Below are 20,497 nucleotides of genomic sequence, written 5' to 3' on the forward strand. Positions count from 1 at the left end.
TTATCTTACAAATTTGAAAAAATAAAATATAATAATTCTGATTAAAAGGAAAATTACTCTCTATTTCATTCACTCTTATACTCTAATAATTGCTTAATTTTTCAGGTAGTAGAATTTCACTAAATAATCTATTATGATACAATTATTCTTACATTCTTTTGGAGGTTAAGCGTTTTTCATCATATTAATATTCTACAATATTCTCCAAAAATGATTTTTTAAAATATTGACATGATTTAATTTCATTTCTCATTTGTGAAATATAAAACACAGGTGGAACAGGAATGCAGAAATTCTTTTAAAAGCAAGTCTTTTTATGGATCTCCCAAATTCTCTAGAATATATTATTTAAAAGCCTAATTATTTTATATTTCTGATCCTACGAAAGTATTTTCATGACAAAGTGAAGCAATACTAATAAAATTCATGACAGTAATAATTACAAAAATCTACGGATACAGAATGCTGGCTATTTTTTTACAGAGGAACGTATCCTAATACATGATAGTGCATTAAAATGTTGACTGTCCTACATCTGGCACATCTAATAATTTTACATTATACACAATCTGATATTATGTTTCATTAAGGTAATCGAATTATAAACAAACTTCACTAATAATGTGCTTAATAAACTTGTAGGGATTATATTTATTTTAACTAACATTTATTTTAAGTTTAAGCTATCTTTCCTGTCAAGCCTTTACTTTGCCCTAGAATTACCAATGCCAGAGTATGTAAATTGTGGTAGAACGCGCAGTATATTCAAATTTTAGCAGGAGTAAGTTGAGTTTAAATAGAAGGGAAACGAGTTTGTAAGTGTGCTTCTTGAATCGCGAACGTGAAGGTTGCTATGTAGAAATTTAAGAACCGCGCGTTTCGGCCTGTGTGCCTATCTCGGCAGTTCGTTGAATCTTTCAACTGCTTAATCAGTAAGCTCGCTGAATCTCAGCTGTATTTTAGAACGCGGTTAGGTTAGTTACGATTTCAGAGCCTCGTAGGTAGTGATCTAGTTGTTTATTCATCCTGTCATTAATTTTTAGTTTCACATTTCTGTTTTATTAAACCGCCGGGTCGGCGTAGTTTGTGAGCGTCAAGTGAACGCAGCTGTTATTTCTAAAGTGAAATAAAAAGGGCTTTAAACCCTTCTTACGTATTTGTGTAAATTTACAGTTCATAGCAGTTACTACCACAGTTACTGACAAGTTGGGGCCACACAATATTACATTGGCGCCCGAACATCTCACGAACTCAGATGGCCGATAACTGGATGGAAGCTCCTGTACAACTCCAACAGCAAGAAATGGCGAACCAGTTAGAAGGATTTGGATACCTGGTCCAAACGATGAGAGCATCTATCAAGCCAAACGTCAATTTCGACGGAAAAAATTCGGTGGCGATATTCTTAGAAGGTCTCGAAAATCACTTCCAGTTATACCATGTGCCTGAAAGACAAAAAGTTGCCATTGCCACGTCTGCACTAAAAGGACCGGCCTCACTATGGTGGAAGAGTATAGGGAAATTTTTATTAGGAGAATTCGGAGGCTAAACATATACCTTTGAAAATTTTAAAATATCATTATTAAAGGCCTTCCCCATAGTGAAAGACCGAGCAAAGCTAGAAGCCGAACTGTATAGTTTTTATCAACGTAATATGGAAGATTTGACGGACTTTATTCTGCGAAAAGTTAAGCTGACAGACATGCTGTATGGAAAGAAACCCGACACAGAGATAATTGAAATAATTTTACCAAGATTGCTACCTGCTGTCCAAGATTACTTGGAAATCCGAAATCCAAGCACCTTGCAGGTACTCTTCGAGTTGGCGGTCAAGTTCCAAAACCGAAGAATAGCGGAAAAATCTAGAGGGGCATCGTATTCTCAAAGTCCCCGAAGGCAATTCTCAAATCAACAGACCGGAAAGACAAATCGCTCTTATGGGGTAAAGATTTATCAAGTCAACTCATCGAAGCTCGAAGGTCAAGGCGCAAAAAGGAAATTTGAAAACAACCGTCCGCGTTCCCAAAAGACTGAAGTTCAAAAGAACGCTTTAAACGATTAGAGGGGCCTGTAAAAGCGAGGGTCCAGACCCCGGAAGTTTCGAAAAAACCTTCAAGAAGATACCTAAATACGATCGTGGTAAAGAATTCACAATTACCAATTATACAAGTCCTGGTTGGCGATGTACCAGTGGAAGCCCTCACGGATACAGGGGCAGAAGGTAATTTTATGAGTGATAAATTTTTCAAGAAGAATTTTAATAGATTACGGTTATTTAAAAATAAAAACACAGAAATTAGAGCGGCCCAAGGAAAAATCTGTCAATGTATCGGGAAATTATCATTAAAAATACAGACAAAAGGTGAAAACCTTAAAGTATTAATTTTTGTGGTGAAAAAGTTACAAAATCCAGTCATCTTAGGCATGGAGATCTTAAAGGCCGCGAAAGCCAAGCTAAATTTTCAGGAGAATTCGATCATGCTGGAAATGGATCAGAGAGTGGTGGAGCCAGTGGAAGAACCTAAGCTAGGCTTGAGCCATTTGAGTGTCCATGAAAGCCAAGCCATCCAGCAAGTGGTGAGTACTTTTTCAAACTTGTTTTCAGAACGGCCTGGTAACTGTCAAATTGTAACACATGATATACAACTAACTGCCGATAAACCCTGTAGGACTAAACCCTACAGGTATGATCAACAGAAAGAGCAAATTATTGAGGAACATATTCAGGAAATGCTGCAGAACCAGATAATAACGCCCATAAATAGTGAGTACGCGAGTCCAGTCGTACTATGTAGGAAAAAGAACGATTTCCGTCCTTCGGATAAAAGGGCTTGGAGGTTTGCTATCGATTACAGAAAACTGAATAGTACTACCAAGTTCCCGGTTTACCCTTTGCCGGTAATAGAGGAAATTATTAGAAAGATTAAGTCTACGAGATACATGACTACGTTGAACTTACCGTCTGGCTACTATCAAATAGTTATGAGACCTGAAGATATACATAAAACAGCGTTTATCACAAAATCGGGCACTTATGCATTTTTACGCATGCTCTTTGGGTTGTGTGGGGCCCCGTCAACATTCCAAAGAGCTATGGACATTGTTCTAAAGCCTGTCCTAGGAAAATCGACTTTAATCTATCTAGATGATTTAATTATAACGAGTAGTACGTTGGAGCAACATATTAAAGACTTGGAAGAGGTTTTTAAATTATTAAAAGAGGCCGGTCTTACAATTAACGCATCAAAATACAAGTTCGCAACTAAAGAACTTAAATATCTGGGTTATAAAATTTCGCAAAAGGGTATAGAAACTCAGGATTCAAAAATAAAAACCATCAAGAATTTCCCACCTCCCAATACCGCCAAGAAACTCTCTTATTTCCTTGGGTTATGTCCTTATTATCGGTCGTTCATAAAAGATTTCGCGAGCATTGTTGAACCGTTGCTACTAATTAAAAGGAAAAAAAAAGTTTACGTGGACAGCAGAAGCAAATACAGCATTTGAAAGGTTAAAAGAAGCACTCATCAATGCCCCTGTTTTGAAATTCCCGGAAGAGGACAAAAACATGGAAATTGCAGCAGATGCGTCGGACTATGCGGTAGGTGCGGTTCTCATGCAGAATGGCCATCCTTTGCCATTTTTAGTAAAACTTTCAATTCTACGCAAACGAATTATACAGCTACAGAGAGAGAAACATTAGCCGTATTAATGGCTGTACAGAAATTTCGAGTTTATTTCGGCAAAGCGCCAGTAACATTCTTTTCGGATCATGCGGCTGTTGGTAGACTTTACTCGGGAATAAGATGGGCTTTAAAACTTCAAGAATATAATCTAATAATTAAATATAAACCAGGGAAAGAAAATAATGTAGCTGACGCACTATCCCGAAAAAAAGTGGACGATGAAGGGAATGAACTCAAATGTGCTGTGTTGACTTCAAAAATTTTAGGTTCTAGAGAAACAATTGTTGCTGAATTGAAAGCTGATCCTGAACTTGGAAGTATTTATGCTTATTTAAATGACCCTGAAATCTTTGAACATACAGATGTCGCCACAATAAGAAGTAGAGCAGAAAACTATGAAATAATAGATAATTTATTGTTTTATACGAAATCAACAAACGAAAATTTTAAGTATAGACCAGTCATCCCAGCCTCTCTTCGATTGAGCATTTTGAAGTAATTACACGACGCGCCAACATCGGGTCATTTAGGGGTCAGAAAGGCTATAAAAAGGGTACGCGAGGCGGTATATTTCCCGCAATTGTACAAAATAGTAACTGCGTATGTCAGATCCTGTAATCAATGTCAACTAATAAATGATATTAATTACAGCCCGGCTGGGTACTTAAATAGAATTCGCGCTACATTTCCGAATGAAATTTAGGCATAGATCTTCTTGGTCCTTTTCCCCAGAGTGAGTTAAATAAAAATCGTTTTCTTTTAGTAATTGTAGATCATTTTTCAAAGTGGACAGAAATTGTTGCACTTAAACGCGCGTCAGCCAAAACAGTTGCAGATGCATTCTTACACAGGTACATTTTAAAATACGGTGCACCGATAAAAGTCATTAGCGATAACGGTAAACATTTCGTTAGCCAAATTTTTTAAAACATTTGCTCTGGACTTGGCATACGCCATAACAAAATGGTTCCGTAGACATAGACCACAGGCAAACATCGCAGAAAGAGTTAATAAAAATATTGTAAAAATAATTCGAAGCTATGTTAGCACACATCACAAGCGCTAGGATGGCTACATAAATGAGTTAGCTTATGCTTTAAGAACAGCAAATCATGATACTACTGAAAAAACTCCAGCAGAATTATTTTTAGGACGTAAGTTAAGTACGCGTGTAGATAAATTATTCTTTGAGCAACAAAGGGAAGAAGAATTTAAAAAAAGATATACAGAAACTTATTGATCAGGCGGTTAAAGGTTCGGATACGGCAAGACATAGACAGAAACTTTACTATGATCGAAAACTCCGTGAAGCAGATTTTAAAGTAGGTGATAAAGTGTTAAAGCGGAAATTTTCTTTATCAAGTGCCCCAGATAATTTCACTGCAAAATTGGCTCCAAAGTTTGAAGGCCCCTATGTAATACAGGAAATCAAGGGAGTCGTATTGTACCTTAAGAACGAGAGAGGGGAAACCTGTAAAGCAAGTTTCGACCAGGTGGAAAAATATTATAATCAAAATGATTTCGAAATCCTTAAAAGTTTCTTACAGGACTCAAGCGCAAAAGAAGTGGAAATTTCAGAATTAACGCCGCCCGCTCCACCACCCAAGAAGCAGAGAACAGATGAGGAACCTAGCCCTTGTACAAATTATTCTAGGTTCCCGAAAAGAAGGAAGGAAAATGGTCAGACTCCAGCATTCAAGAAGTGCAGGAAATCAACGCCGCCTCGTAAAGAATCTTTGGTAAACAGGAAAAGACCAGGTACAACTTCCCACAGTAGAAAATCTGCGTCGAGGAAACCACTTCCAAAGCCAGATAGTCAGGAGCAAACAAGGCTGCCGTTCATGAGAAGTAAAAGACAGCAAGAGGAACGAAAAGATTGGCACCAGCAGAAAAATATCAAGCAAGAATCCAAACCGGAGGCCGCCAAGACCAGCCGTCCAGGGGCCAAACGGAAAAGACAGGAACCCGAAGACTACCACCCCAAGAGGCCGGCGTACAGAGGGCGAAAAAGGAAAGTCACTCACCATGGAGGAAACTCGAAGAAACCAAAAGAGGAGACTAACGTCCATGAATTCTGTAACTTGGGATCAATTCTGCCAGAAGAGGATGTCGGAGTTCCAAGCATCGAAAAGTCAAAGATAAGTTAAAATCTTCTATACATTTTTCTTTTGTTCTGAAATGTTATGCGTAAATACGAAGTTCTATGTGTTGAAGGAAGTCAATTTGTCTCGGTTGAGACTTAGTTTTGTTTTACTTTTTTAGCTAAGGCAAAAGCATTATTTTCTTTAAGTGTAAAATCTAAGAGAAAGCAGTTCATGTTGGTCGAAAGACTGGTTCTGTTATGTTAAAGCCAAAATTTGGACGAAAGTAAAATAACTTCGTATTTCTGTATTAATGGAAAATTTTGTTTCAGTGCCTCCAGCTTGGCGAAGAAAGCGTGAAGTAAAATTTTATTTTCTCTTATTCATCTTATAGTAAATTGTAAAAATCATATGTATTAGAATTTTGTAAATATAGGTAAATACTTGAAAGTTATGTAAAAGTAGAATTTAGTGTAGAAGCATAAAATGTTAGATGTTAAAAGTAAATGCTCAAAAGAAACGAGTTAAAACCTAAGTGTTAAACAGTAGATAAAATCATGCTTTAGAGTGAAAGCCTGCATGTCAAAAGACGAATGAGGGGGAAATTTAGAATGAATGTGTTTTTTAGGGTTCTCCACCTACACTTGAATTTTAAGAATGTTAAACATAGCTCATCGAGTTTCAGTATGTTGGATTAAGGTGTGTCATATTTGGTCGTTGGAAATCTAATAAATCATTGTGGTTAGGGGAAGAGTTGAAATACAAAAACACGAAGATTCCCGTTTGACACCACACATGGTGGAGAACCAGGGTAAAGTTAAATTCATGTTTGAATATTTGAATGAATGTGAATGTAAGCAGTTAAATAAGGAAAAGAAAAGGATCGAAAACGAAAACATTATCGAGTATTCAGAAAGTGTAAATCATAATGCATTTGGAATATACTGATACTTATTCCTTCCAGATGCTGGAAGGAAGAGAAAAGGATTGATTGATGAAGACCAACCAGCAGAAAGGATCCTGTAAGAAGATATTGTATCCTAACCCTCTACAGAAACGATTGTAAATGTTTTAGGTAAAAGTTTGTTTTATGTAAACGGGGCTCTTGAGTCTTAGGTTAGAATTATGGAAACTTTTCAACAGGTCGTTTCTAGGACCTGCTTCCAAGTTTACCAAATTCTGGCAGCGGCAAATGTAGGGTTTATATTTATTTTAACTAACATTTATTTTAAGTATAAGCTATCTTTCTTGTCAAGCCTTTACTTTCCCCTAGAATTGCCGATGCCAGAGTATGTAAATTGTAGTAGAACGCGCAGTATATTCAAATTTTAGCAGAAGTAAGTTGAGTTTAAATAGAAGGGAAACGAGTTTGTAAGTGTGCTGCTTGAATCGCGAACGTGAAGGTTGCTAGGTAGAAATTTAAGAACCGCGCGTTTCGGCCTGTGTGCCTATCTCGGCAGTTCGTTGAATCTTTCAACTGCTTAATCAGTAAGCTCGCTGAATCTCAGCTGTATTTTAGAACGCGGTTAGGTTAGTTACGATTTCAGAGCCTCGTAGGTAGTGATCTAGTTGTTTATTCATCCTGTCATTAATTTTTAGTTTCACATTTCTGTTTTGTTAAACTGCCGGATCGGCGTAGTTTGTGAGCGTCTGAACGCAGCTGTTATTTCTAAAGTGAAATAAAAAGGGCTTTAAAGCCTTCTTACATGTTTGTTTAAATTTACAGTTCATAGCAGTCACTACCACAGTTACTGACAAGTTGGGGCCACACAATACTACAAACTAATTAGTTATAACTAATGCTAATCCATAATTATATAAAAAGTAAACACTGTAACTTATTCATTTTGTTGGTAATTAAATCGCAATGTACTCATTAATCCTATTTCCTTAGTATAAATTACTAAGGGAAAAATTACTAATTTAATGATATTAAATATATATATATATTATAATAAAAAGAAATATTTGACTTTCCTTCAATTTTTACTTTCAGGTTTTGCTAAAAAATAAAAATAACTTACCGTCATTCGAGTATTATTGAAAAATAATTCTGGGTACTTCTGCCTCAATGACGGAAACAATGTTGCATGAGCGGAATACGTATCTCGCTCTTGAAATATTGACCGAACCCATTCCCGCCTTGAAACGCAAACGCTTTTGTACAGCAAATACATGCATATTAAATTACTTCTCAAATGCATAACGCGTTTTCTTTCTTCAGCTTTTTTAACTTTAGACATTCTACCGCAAACTTTCGACATTGTACCCCAAAATAGGAAATATTGCCCATGCGCAAATCAAAGCGACTTGATTGGTTGGGGCTAGTAATTCTTAGGCTTTGAGACTTACAAGTGTAAACGGGTGGGATCCTAACGTTAGCGTACGTTTCTTGGGACCAAAGTTCCGCTAGTGTAAACGGGCCTTTAGCCTGCTACCGATCCTGTTTCTGCGTGTACGCCTTGTCTGATTTAGCGTGATGTGCAGAGTGCGACCACGTGCATGCTCAATCCTCTTGCATCAGCATTTTTCAATGCTAATCGACGGTTTGTATTGATCTATGAAAGCCTTCATGCTTTTATTATTTTGATTTATTTTATGATTTTGGAAATTATTTTCGCTTTTTCTTGCGAATTACGCTTAATTGCTGGTACGAGTGATACCCCGCCATTTTGCAACCGCGTGTTTGCGGCGCTTATTTGCGTAAAGAAATTAACTTAGCTTAATTGTTAATTAAAATATTAGCTTAATTAATTTTACTTTTCTGATTTTAAATTAAATTATTGCGTGCGCGTAATTTATTGGATATTGGTCGTTGTGTCTGCTTAGTTACCTCCAAGCTCACGCTGTGCGTAGTGGCAGACCGCACATTGAGTTGAACAGTGTTAAACGAATGTCGCATACTGCGCATGCCCAGAAAAAAATTTGGCGTAATTACTATGTTGGCGCGATTTGAAAGGAGGATAAATACGGTATATGGTAGATGTACCGCCATCTGATTGTAAACAAACCTGACGTTTAAATCTTTGTATAGTGTAAATGTATAGTAATTACTGTACTAAAACTAAATGTATAGTAATTACTGATTACTATACATTTACTAAATGTACATTTACATTTTACATCAGTACATTACTGAGTACATTTACATTTTACATCAGTACATTAATTAGATTACTATACAGTAATCTAAATGTATAGTAATTACTGTACTAAATGTATAGTAATTACTGTACAGATTTTACCTTACTGCTCCAACAACTGGAAAGCTTAATGATACGATCAAAGTATAAATTCGATTGAAGAGTGCAAAAAATCGGTAAAGAAAGTCAGCGTAAATACAAATGCCGCAGCGGATAGCGCAAGAGCTCCAAACCAAATGCTATTGCAAGATTGCTTTCAGGTATGTATATATTTTCCCATTTCAGTAAATTTGATATGTTTTTATAAGTGCAAGTATGTTTATGTACTATGTCACAGTATTATCTTTCTTAACACACATACAGTTCAATAACTTTTTTTAACATTTCCTAAATTTCTTTATAATGTAACATTAAGAAAAATGTTTTAAGAATTGATTTGTTTCCTTACTGTTCTAATTTTTTCGAAAAGAAAAATCATTTTCAAGAAACTTCAAGAAAAAAACTATTAGTATTTAGAGCGTAATTTTATCACAGGTAAAACTGATGCAAGGTACTTGGGTCTTTTATCTCAAAATATGTTGAAATGTTTTGATTGAAGTTAATATGATATAAAGTAATGTAATAAATTGTGGTATAACTGTAAAGAATTGGTAAAAATAAAATATAATTGGTTTAAATTTACTTAACTCCTAATATTATTAAATATCTATTGGATAGAAAAATTTGATGAAATATTAAATGTAACAAGTTATATTTTTAAAAGGCAAATGATTGTACAGCATGTAGGAATTGATGATGATTTTTAATAACCCTAAAGCAATATTAAAGTCAACAATAAAGTATATTTTGATGTATGTAATTTTTCGTCAACGATTACATAACATTGCACTTTATAAAGTATGCTTAGATTGTTTTAATGTGTGCTATATATTATTTCAAATTAGTTCTTCATAAAATTGTATGTTTCTGCAGTGAAAAATTTGTATGCCATTATGAAAGTTATAGGAAAACATATACATGTACTGCACATGTAGCAGGAAGGCAAGATAATAATTACGACTGTCAATCATCATTTGCTTGTACCTGTGAAGCTGACTATACAGACTATAGTAGCCAGAGATAGTTTGTAGAAAGTCTGTACCAGAGATGAATGTATGAATTACAGTTAGTAAATAACCATTCTTAACTAAATAGTAAAATTTAAATATAATAACCCCTTATTTCATTTTTTATAAATTTTCTTATTATTTTGATGTGATTTCACAACCATTGAAACTCTCGTGTTGTTAAATAATTAAGTCAGCACTGAACAACATATCATTTTATTGATATAAAATTAATAAAATATTTTGTGTGTATGGCCATGTTATAATCTAAGATTTTTCAATACTTGAATCATCATTTTAAAGATTTTTATAAAATGATTTTAATTTCAGGCATTGGCACAGTGAATGTCAGCTGAAAAATTTTAACCTTTGCTTCTGGAAGTGGAATGTTAAGATGTAAGTAAATGTCTGAGTTACAGTTAATAATACTGTGAAGCACTTAATTGTATGCTTTGCTAATGAAGTTAATGAAAGAGGTGAAATTTCAAATGTAATTGTTTCAATTACAATTATTACAGACATTATTTAATTTTGTAATAATGCTAATTAAATATATGAATTAAGAAAATGCAAAAGTTAGTGCATAAGTATACTAAGTGGTTCAGAGTAAGATTTATACTTAATTTATAGTAGGCACTCATTCACACATACGATGACTCGCAAACTGATATAAATTTGGTGTGCTTTTATACTATTTACATGTCTCTTATATTCAGATTTGAATCATTATCTGCCAACAAATTCAGTTAATCAGGCATTGTTGACCTTATTAGTTTCTTGCAGATGTGTGAAAATTGGAAACATTTTTTAGATTTAGTGTAGTAGTTGTTTGCTTTTCAGGTTTTCGCATAATATCAATCAGAAACATTACCTCCATTTTAAAGGTCAAAGAGATAAAATTAAAAAAAAAAATAGTTAATATCATATCTAAAATGTTCTTTTATTACACAACTATTATTTAGAATTGGAGCAATATTTTTATAATACTTTTATTTACTTTTCCAGTATATGTTCTTGAAGCCATTCAAATCCCACTTGGGCATTTTCAAGCATACTAGTTGTTGAGTATTATGTCTGATTGTAAATGCGCAAGCAAAGTACATATAATTATTATGTAATTTAACCTATCTTTCCTTAAAATATTTCTTTAAAATTACGGGAGGCAGGGATACATTTCAGCCTTGATTAACAGTCTTAGTGAAGTTGCAATGACGGATAAGAAAACAGATGAATAAAAAAACCACCCATAATCACCAACTTAATAATGCAAGAATTTGAAAATAATGATTGCTTATTAGCATAATAGTGCGCTGTTTATTAGATATAAAAATTATAGAACTGAAAATTTGACACATATCATCTTTACTTATTATTATATACATTGAAAATAAACAGTGTGCTTCTGCAACAGAATAAATATCATGTGTTTTGAAATTTTTTGTATACATAGTTTTTAATCTCAGACTAAATGATGCACATTATATTTAGTCTGGAAGTTCATGTTCTTTTGTCATAAAGTATGTTTTGTTGTAATTTGTCATAGATTGCAAATTTAAATTTATGAAAATATAATGAGTTAAAAACGTATTGCGGATATTAAACTAGATTTTAATTATATGCAATTTTGAAATTTTAGAGATCTTGCTTCATATAATTATTTCTAATGTTTTTATTAAATTCTTAATTAATGCTATTATGCATGCATTAGAAAGTGAAATGAAAGAATACTTAATAATATAATTTGGTTGCATTCTGTTGTTTTTCAATTCAATTATTCTGCAATTAAAAAATTACTCGAGGATTCTCACGAATACCAGCTCAAACAGTTCCGAAATATTTCTGAAAAATATATGTAATTACTTAAGAATTGTATCTTTTTGATAGCATTTTTTAGCCTTTACGAGTTACTGCCAAAATTATTTTGTATATCAGAAATCTTCGAGGGGATTAGTGTGTCTCGCATAGTTATCCTGGTGCCACTATAACACTGAAATTGGTAGATGTGCAATTGAATGTTTAATAAAAAATTCCTAATTCCTCTTTTATGATATTTCAAGAATTAATACTACTGAAAAAAGAAATATTAGTACATTAACATTTTCTTAATTTTCATTGTGTATTTGTTATGATACATGTATTAATGTCATTACAACTTAGCATTGGTAATATTTGTTTCAACAATATAGGCTTTGATAAAGTGCCACAGAGATTATCACTCAAAGAATGGGTGCAGGCCAACCACCAACACAAGATATTAAAAGAACAATGAAAATGAAGATTTAACTTACTCATAACACTTAATTGTTTCATATTATTGTAAATTTATGTGAATATTCCTGTATTCCGTTTATTTTGCAGCTTATGCTATTGTAAATTCATGTATATGTTTTCATTTTTTGCTCTCTTATGCATTTCATACAATAATTTTTTGTTGTACATATTAATTATATGTGTATATTACATCATTGAATTACTGTATTTGAATTTTAATAAACCTTTTTTTAACATTCAATAGTACTTTTCCATAAAACCCTGAACATTCAAAACACCCACATCACTAATCCTCAATTCTAAATAATACATGAGTTTACTTAATTCATATATTAGTAACGAATTTGAAAAATAATACAACAGTGACGTATTTTAGGATTAAAAAATACTGCTCAGTTGGGCATTTTAAAATGTTCTTCCTTTTAATATAGAACATTTTTTAAGGATTTAATTATTAATATTTGAATATTGTATTACTATACGATTTATTAGTATTTGAATAGTGATGAATAAGTATGGCAGTGAATACATTTTGAATAATTACTTCATACGAGGAAATATAATCTGCCTGGGTTAAAAAAATAATCTTTAAATGCTATTTATGAGATTATATAGCTGAAATCTCTAACCCATAAGCAATTAAAGCAACCCGCCCCCCCCCAAAAAAAAGAAGACATTTTAAATAGTGTCCTCCGAAACTTTAAATATTTAAACATTATATGTCCCTAAATTTCTAGCAAATTTAAAATATGTTTAATTATAAATTTAAAATACTCATTTCATTCAATTCAGCTACTGGCCATTGTATGAACTTTTCCTATACTATTACTAAAATGTTGCTCATGGATTTTGCAAGGTGAAGACTGCAATGTTCTGCCCTTATAACTAATGATGATATAATAGGATGAAGTAGACTTCAGCTTAAGCAATATGGAATTATATATTTTGGTCTTTGTTTATTAATTAGCTCACTTACAAAAAATTAATATCATACAGTAAGTAGTATTCATAATATTTTCTCATTTTCTTGATATTTCATTGAAGTATTAAAATGTTAATTTAATTAGTAATACCTAATAATGTCAAATGCATATATTGTTATACAGAATGGGATTTAATTTTTCACCAAGTTTTTGCGTTATGCTTTTTACTCTCCACACAGTATTTGGTTTTAATTATTATTTTTTATTATTTGTAGGACCTTAGGTCCTACAAATAATAATACCAGAAAGTGTTACTTTCTTATATTATCCAACAGGAGACCTGTGTTCACATCTTATATTTTAAGTTTACAGTTTTCTTTTGTAGATGACAGACGCCATATATTCAAAAGAAATTAACATACTGCTGGATATATGCATGTGTTTTTCATATTTACAGCTGTTGCATGTGATGTTATGTAATCGGGTAAAAAATGAAAGAATTAAGTTTATTATCATCAAAACAAATGTATATTTCGACATACAGGCTACATAAAAATGAAAATAGCTAAATTAAAGTGGTGAATTGAGGTTGTAGAGTATTCATTTATTTTTATTAACCAGTTATTTTATGTTAATTAGCTTTTACTTCTCGCTTTCCATTTTCCTGCCAGAATACTAATTTTGAGTGTATTCAAATAAGATAGAAAGCAGTAGTATTTAAAGGAAGAGGTTTTAATTGGTAGAATCAGAACGAAGAATCTACTTGAAGACCGCATTACTAGTTGGGTTCTCTTGGAAGCAGGTTATCTGCAGCATTGCATTTTTCTCGCCATTAGCTTATCATGCCAATATTACATCTGAGACAATTTGTGCATTTTCTGTCTGTGTAGGCTTTGGGCTAACTAAAATCTACTTAAATTCATTTCATTACTTTTGATTTACGCCATAAATGCTGGCTGATTATGTATTAATAAGCTGTGCACTCTGTTAATTTGTCTGAGTTTATAAAAGGGTTTTCTATACCTATTCCAAACCTCTGTTGTAATTTCCAAAACATAGCAAGAAGTCGCTTAAGTTTTCCAGAATTCTCACACAGTATATATTGCCAAAGTGGGTGAAACTCTTATAAGGTGTAAGAAAGATCAAAAGGAGATTCATTAAATCAAGAAAAGTAATCAGTGGAAAGGGCTTTTAATCTTAATAATGAAAAGTCGAATTTTACACCAAATATTCAAACTTTTGTAAATTATTTTTAATTTAATTAGCGATAGTTTAAAATAAAAAAATTTACCTTTATATTCGTAATATATGTTACATTCTGTGAATTTCCTATAAATAAACATAAAAAATACATTGACAAAATCATCGTACTAAGCTATTTTGGTAAAGTAAAATCTACTATTTTCATTGTACTTTAAAATTAGGTTGTTTTCATGAAATTCTTTTAATAAACATTAATTTATTTTTGATAATCAGTCTTCAAGTTCAAAAATCAGTTAACTGTAATTACATTTGTTTATGATCAAATATTTTAATTTGGCATTTGAGCATTTCTAATGGCAATCTTTTTTCTGTTCAACATCTGTGCTCTGTTAAGTTTGTAACCAGTTAAATTGTTACTGTGTCTCTGAAAAATGAACAGCATTCTTAAACATCATTTTAAAAATATTTCTGTGTGTAGTATTTTATCAACAGAATTTTTTCTAAATAAATGCAGAAGTTGTCATGAAAACAACTGAAAGTACGTATCTTGAAAGAGAAACTGTATTCGTAATGTTTGGTCAATTATGATAAATTAACAGCTATCATAACTTTGCATAGGCCCACCAGCCGCCGAGTGGTAAAGTTCCTGAACACTGGTAGTTCTGTCTGAGGTTCGAAACCCGCGATTGGGCTGGCTGCATGGGCGTTTTCGTGGTTTTCCCCGTGTGTAACGTGTATACGAGCCAGTTTTCCTTGGAAAGTCCTCCATGAAGGCATCCCATCCGTTAGGCAGATAGCCCTCGAGGCTTTCCCATAATCACACACATCATAAATTTGCATGCATGTTGTATACATTATATATATGCATAAAGACCAAATTTTGGCGACAAGTATAGTTGACACAAAATAATTACAAAGTCTAACGGAACGTACTCATCACACGTATGTCCATGTTCGTCACATGTACTTGGGGGGGGATTAAATTTATGTACAACTAAAATTTCTGTAAGTATTTGCCAGTCTTGAAGAATTTTTGGGGGGGAATTACAAAAGTATCAATTTCTTATTAATATAAAATCATTTGTTAATAATTTCAAAATATTAAAAAAAATTTATTTCTTAACTTTCTAAGCCATCTAAATCATAGACCGAAATATGTGTTTCTGCAGATATTCAGAACTTCAGGAAATAGAAATACATCCACAGTTACATAATATGTAAACTATATTTCTTTTAAATGCTTGGAATATTTGAAAAAATATCTAAATTCGAAGAAATGGTAAACGTTTCATTTGCAAAGATTCTTTGTTATTTATTTGATTATATCCCCATTAATAACAATGTTAACCCCCCAGAATAAAAAATATATTGTTTATGTACTGACTTCTTGGCCAAGTCAATTAATCTATGATCAATGACAATAGCTACCTTTTAAATATATGCATTATATATATATTTTAATTCTGCTACTTAAAATTCTTACATTTCAAAATAATATTTCTACACAGCTTTTAAATAATTTTTAATGCAACAGAAATCTAAATAACATATTTTCCACTGCAGTAGAATTCTATAACTTGAAATACTGACTAAAATTCATTCCAATAATTCATCACTTTAATTAAATTTCTGTTTCTTGAAGATGATACAGGAAAAACCTTTTAATAATATGTATATATTCCTAAGGAAGCACTTCTGCAGAGTTCCTATTCGCTTGTTCGAAGTTTGCAACCATTCCTCATGCGTTCATTTTATTGAATTATCGCTGTCGTTGGTCGCATTTGCAGATTTATATTATTCTTTTTTTCTTTATTAATATTTTTTCTGAATTTTTTAACAACGAATAGATAGAAATAGTATTTTCGTAGATATATGCCGGTTCTCGGTTCGCGATGAAAGGAAGAAAATACGGCGGGAGGGGTGAATGCTAATTTGTAACACGGCTGTTCACGTTGTGTTCTTAATTAGTAACAGCTCTAAGAACCATGAGGTTTCCAACCTCTAAAATAATTTGTTTTCGTAAGCCGCAAAAATTTGCATGTGCATTTTAAATAATTAAGAAATGCTTTTATTTTTATTATTGGTTATTGTCATCTAAAGTTATGAGAATAAATCAATTTTAATGGCGTAAAATTTTAACAAGATAATATATTGTTAATGCTTTTCTAACAATAACCTTTCAGAGGATGGCAGTTGTGACATAAATAGATGATTAAATTGAAATAAAAAATATTATTGATTATCTAAGATGACAGAACAGTTCGATGCATCACCATGATCATCAAAATTAGCAAACCACTGCTGGTGTAAGGGATATATTGTTTTCTGTGTTAACTGGAATTTAAGACAAATTTTTTCCGTATATCACGCTTAACCGGTTAATTTCAGTATATTAATACTAATTTATATTTTTAAAATGAATTTTTATTTCCGTTATAAATCGTTATATATTGTCTTATGCTTAATATATTCTTTTCTGTGCTAACTTGAATTTAATAAAAATTTATTTTCGTTTAACCGGTTAGTTTTACATCTATATGCTTATTATCTGTGAATTTTTACTACCATATGCTTAATATATTGTTTTGTCTGCTAATTTGAATTTACATGCTCTAAAAATCACGTTTGCAAAATATCACGTTTACGGCTCAGCTCATCGTCGATGAACGGCGAGCTTGGCGAGTAAAAATGCAACGGCGCCAACGGGTTCTTTCCCGAAGCGCCAACGAGTTCTCTGCGGATGAAAACCCATTCCTAATTCTACCAGGAATTATTGATAAATAATCCCATGAAACAATTGATACAGGCATAGAGAGATAAGATCTAAATCATTATTACAAAATGATGTGAAGCAGTGTTTGCATTCAAAATGTAAGATGTAATACTTATGAAATTCTGCACATTCCTTTGTAACTGTACAAATTTTCGTCCAGAAAAAGACTGAAAGTTACGATATATTAGTTGAAAATTTATTCATTATACTTTTAAGCAATAAAAACAATTCAGGATTTACCATACGTTACATTCGTACATATATAAAGAAACACTGAGGAATATAGCAAGTGCTTGTAAATAACACTGAAGAAATTTTACAATTCTTTAATGCTGTTTATTAAATTCTTTGAAATGAGAAAACAAAAGCGCGAATATACGCTAACAAACTAAGCGAGAAAATACAGTTTACATTACTGAATTATAACATGTAAACAAATTACATCTAAATAACGAATTATTACGCACAAAATATGTTAACAAATATTAAATGTATTGTTATTGACAAATTAAAATGAAATATATAGTAGAAATATAAACAAGTGCAATCGGTATGGACGTTAAAATAACTAATAAACAAAGTTCCACAACATTGTAGTTGTAAACATCACTCGAACACAATCGACAGCCATGGAGATCACGAAGAAGCTAGCGTAGGGTTGCTTAGTCGCCAATATTTCTTCCCGCGCCAAAGGTACACCATCAAGCATGCGCAGTAAGCGAAATTCGCTTAACACTGTTCAACTCAATGTGCGGTCTGCTATTACGCCCCCCGGATAGAGCAGTCGGTAAACGGGTTGACTGGGTACAACTCGAACCAGCGGCTGAGTTAAAATGCTATACACCCAGGCCAGAAGCTGATTATTTTTAGGATTCTTTTCGGCCAGATGTAACATTTCTTTGCTGGAGAGGATATATCCCTCTTGAGAACTGCCGAGACTCTCGAGATCTTTTATTTTTCTGAAGACGTGGTGTTCGTCGAAAAACACGGAGAGAATGTCCCAGGTTCTTTTGCTGGAAGTATGAATCAGAGTCAAAATGTCCGTAGCGTTCCAAAACAATCTTCCGTCATCAACATAATAGCGAATGCACACAAACTCATTATATAAGACGCGGATCATCATCTTGAGTAGAAATACGGCTACGCACAGCAGTCTCTCTCTCTCTCTGGGAAATAGAGTCTGTCTTCCACTCGCCTCTCTATATATACGAGAAGACCACGTGATGGGCGACGTGACGGTTGACTTCTAGAAAAAAAATCCACTTTGTCTACCTCTCTCTCTATGACCTTCTATTTTTTTCCCTAAAGGACACCCCGTCACCTTCTCAAAGGTCATGGGATTGAGAGGAACGAAAAAACAACCATCCTTTGTATACTACCTATGACCTTCTCCTAGAGACCCCTGTCATCTTCTTCTCGAAAGCTACGTGATGACAGCTTTTTTTTATTATTTTAGAGTTTATCAACTTTGTAGACACATGACCCCGTCACCTTCTCAAAGGCCATGTCGTATGGAATGGGACCCTTTTGGTTTTTTCTTTTGAGAAAATAAAAAATAAAACAACTCTATAATCATCTCTCTATGACCTTCACAAACACTCATGTTTTATCATTTTTTTTTATTTTAGAATTCATCAACCTTGTTCCTCCTCCTCCCCTCTCCCTCTCTCTCTCTCTGAGGAGTCTATATAAACGGATCGCCAGCGAGCTCTTGTTCATATCAGACGAGTGTTTCGCCTTGAGAACGGAAAAAAAAATACAAAAGCCATGCTGCTCAAACTGGAATATAACGATGACTATTACGTGCACGCGTATGTGGATCTAGGATTTTTGTACTGGAATGCCAAAGATATCTTGACTCTCTTGCCTACGAACGTCACGCATACGACGAGTGTTCTCCAAGTCTTTTTTCCTAATCGACACCATTTTCTTCGACTAGGCGATTTGGACAACTACTCCAAAGAATGGGGTCATCCGAACCAGATTGTCCTCACCTCGAATGAAGCGACCTTCGTCGCTTCGAAATCCCTGCATAACAAGTCGCTCTTCCCTTGGATGTGTAAAATATTCATGAGACCTCTGACGAAAATCGTGGAGGACGGGGAAACGTATATCATCCTCCGAGAGACCGTGCAAGACGAACAAGAAAGGAAAAAGAGTCCCCTCTTTTTCATCACTCAATTCGGGATCCATCACCTCCCCAAAATCATCCAGAGGCAACAAGCCTTAGTTAAAAAGTATGAGAAAGAGGATGAGGATGATGATGATGATGATGCGCTATGGTCTCCAGTCGCTTAAGGAAGGGGAAACGTTCTCCACTTTCCCTGTTCCATAGGCTGGAGAGTTGAATCAGGAGACCAAAAAAATGGGTCTTGGAAGGAATGAGTGCATTTCAAGATGCATTCGATTCCTTCCGAGACCCATTTTTTTGGGCCACTCTCTCCTCCAATCTTGGGAGAGAGAGAGAGAGAGAGAGAGGATAAATTTCTTTTTCCTCTCTCTCCTGTCCACCCAAAGAGAAATTATGTATTTTTGTTTTTCTGGATGCGGCCGAATATGTAGAGGAATCGTCTAGAAACCGACCCTCAAGCCCATTTTCAGACTATACACATTCGGTCATCAAGATGGTCCGGGGACGAGTCTGTTTGGACTCAACGATGACATCATTTCTGTATAGACGGTGGAATTTGTATAGGAAGAGTCTAGAAACCGACTCGAACGCCTGTTTTCAGTATATTGCAATACAAATAGGGCTGTCCACAAAATAAAAAAGACATCATTTTTTTCGTAAATAGAGCTCCATTTGTGTAGAAATAGTCTAGAAACAGACTCAAACGCCCGTTTTCAGTATATTGCAATACAAATAGGGGCCGCTCTCTCATCCAATCTTGGGAGAGAGAGATCCGGTTTCCATAGTCATCCTGTCCATTCAAAAAGACATTCTTTTTGCTTCTGAATGCAACCGAATGTATATAGGAATATACTAGAAAGCGGGCCTCAAGCCCATTTTCAGTATATTTTTATACAAATTCGGTATAAAATTGTCCGGCGACTACTCAACGATGACGTCATTTTGATACGGTTGAATGTGTATAGAAATAGTCTGAAAAACGACTCGAACGCCCGTTTTCAGTATATTCCAATACAAATTGGCTGTACACAAAATAAAAAAAAGACATAATTTTTTCTTGGATTGAGCTTCATTTGTATTAGAATATACTGAAAACCGACGTGAACGCCCGTTTTCAGTATATTCCAATACAAAATTGGTTATCCACAAAATAAAAAAAAGACATAATTTTTTTCTTGGA

Source organism: Stegodyphus dumicola, chromosome X2 (assembly GCF_044657685.1).
Source record: "Stegodyphus dumicola isolate Sdum_Otavi_A_Nest chromosome X2, ASM4465768v1".
In the NCBI taxonomy this organism is placed as follows: domain Eukaryota; kingdom Metazoa; phylum Arthropoda; class Arachnida; order Araneae; family Eresidae; genus Stegodyphus; species Stegodyphus dumicola.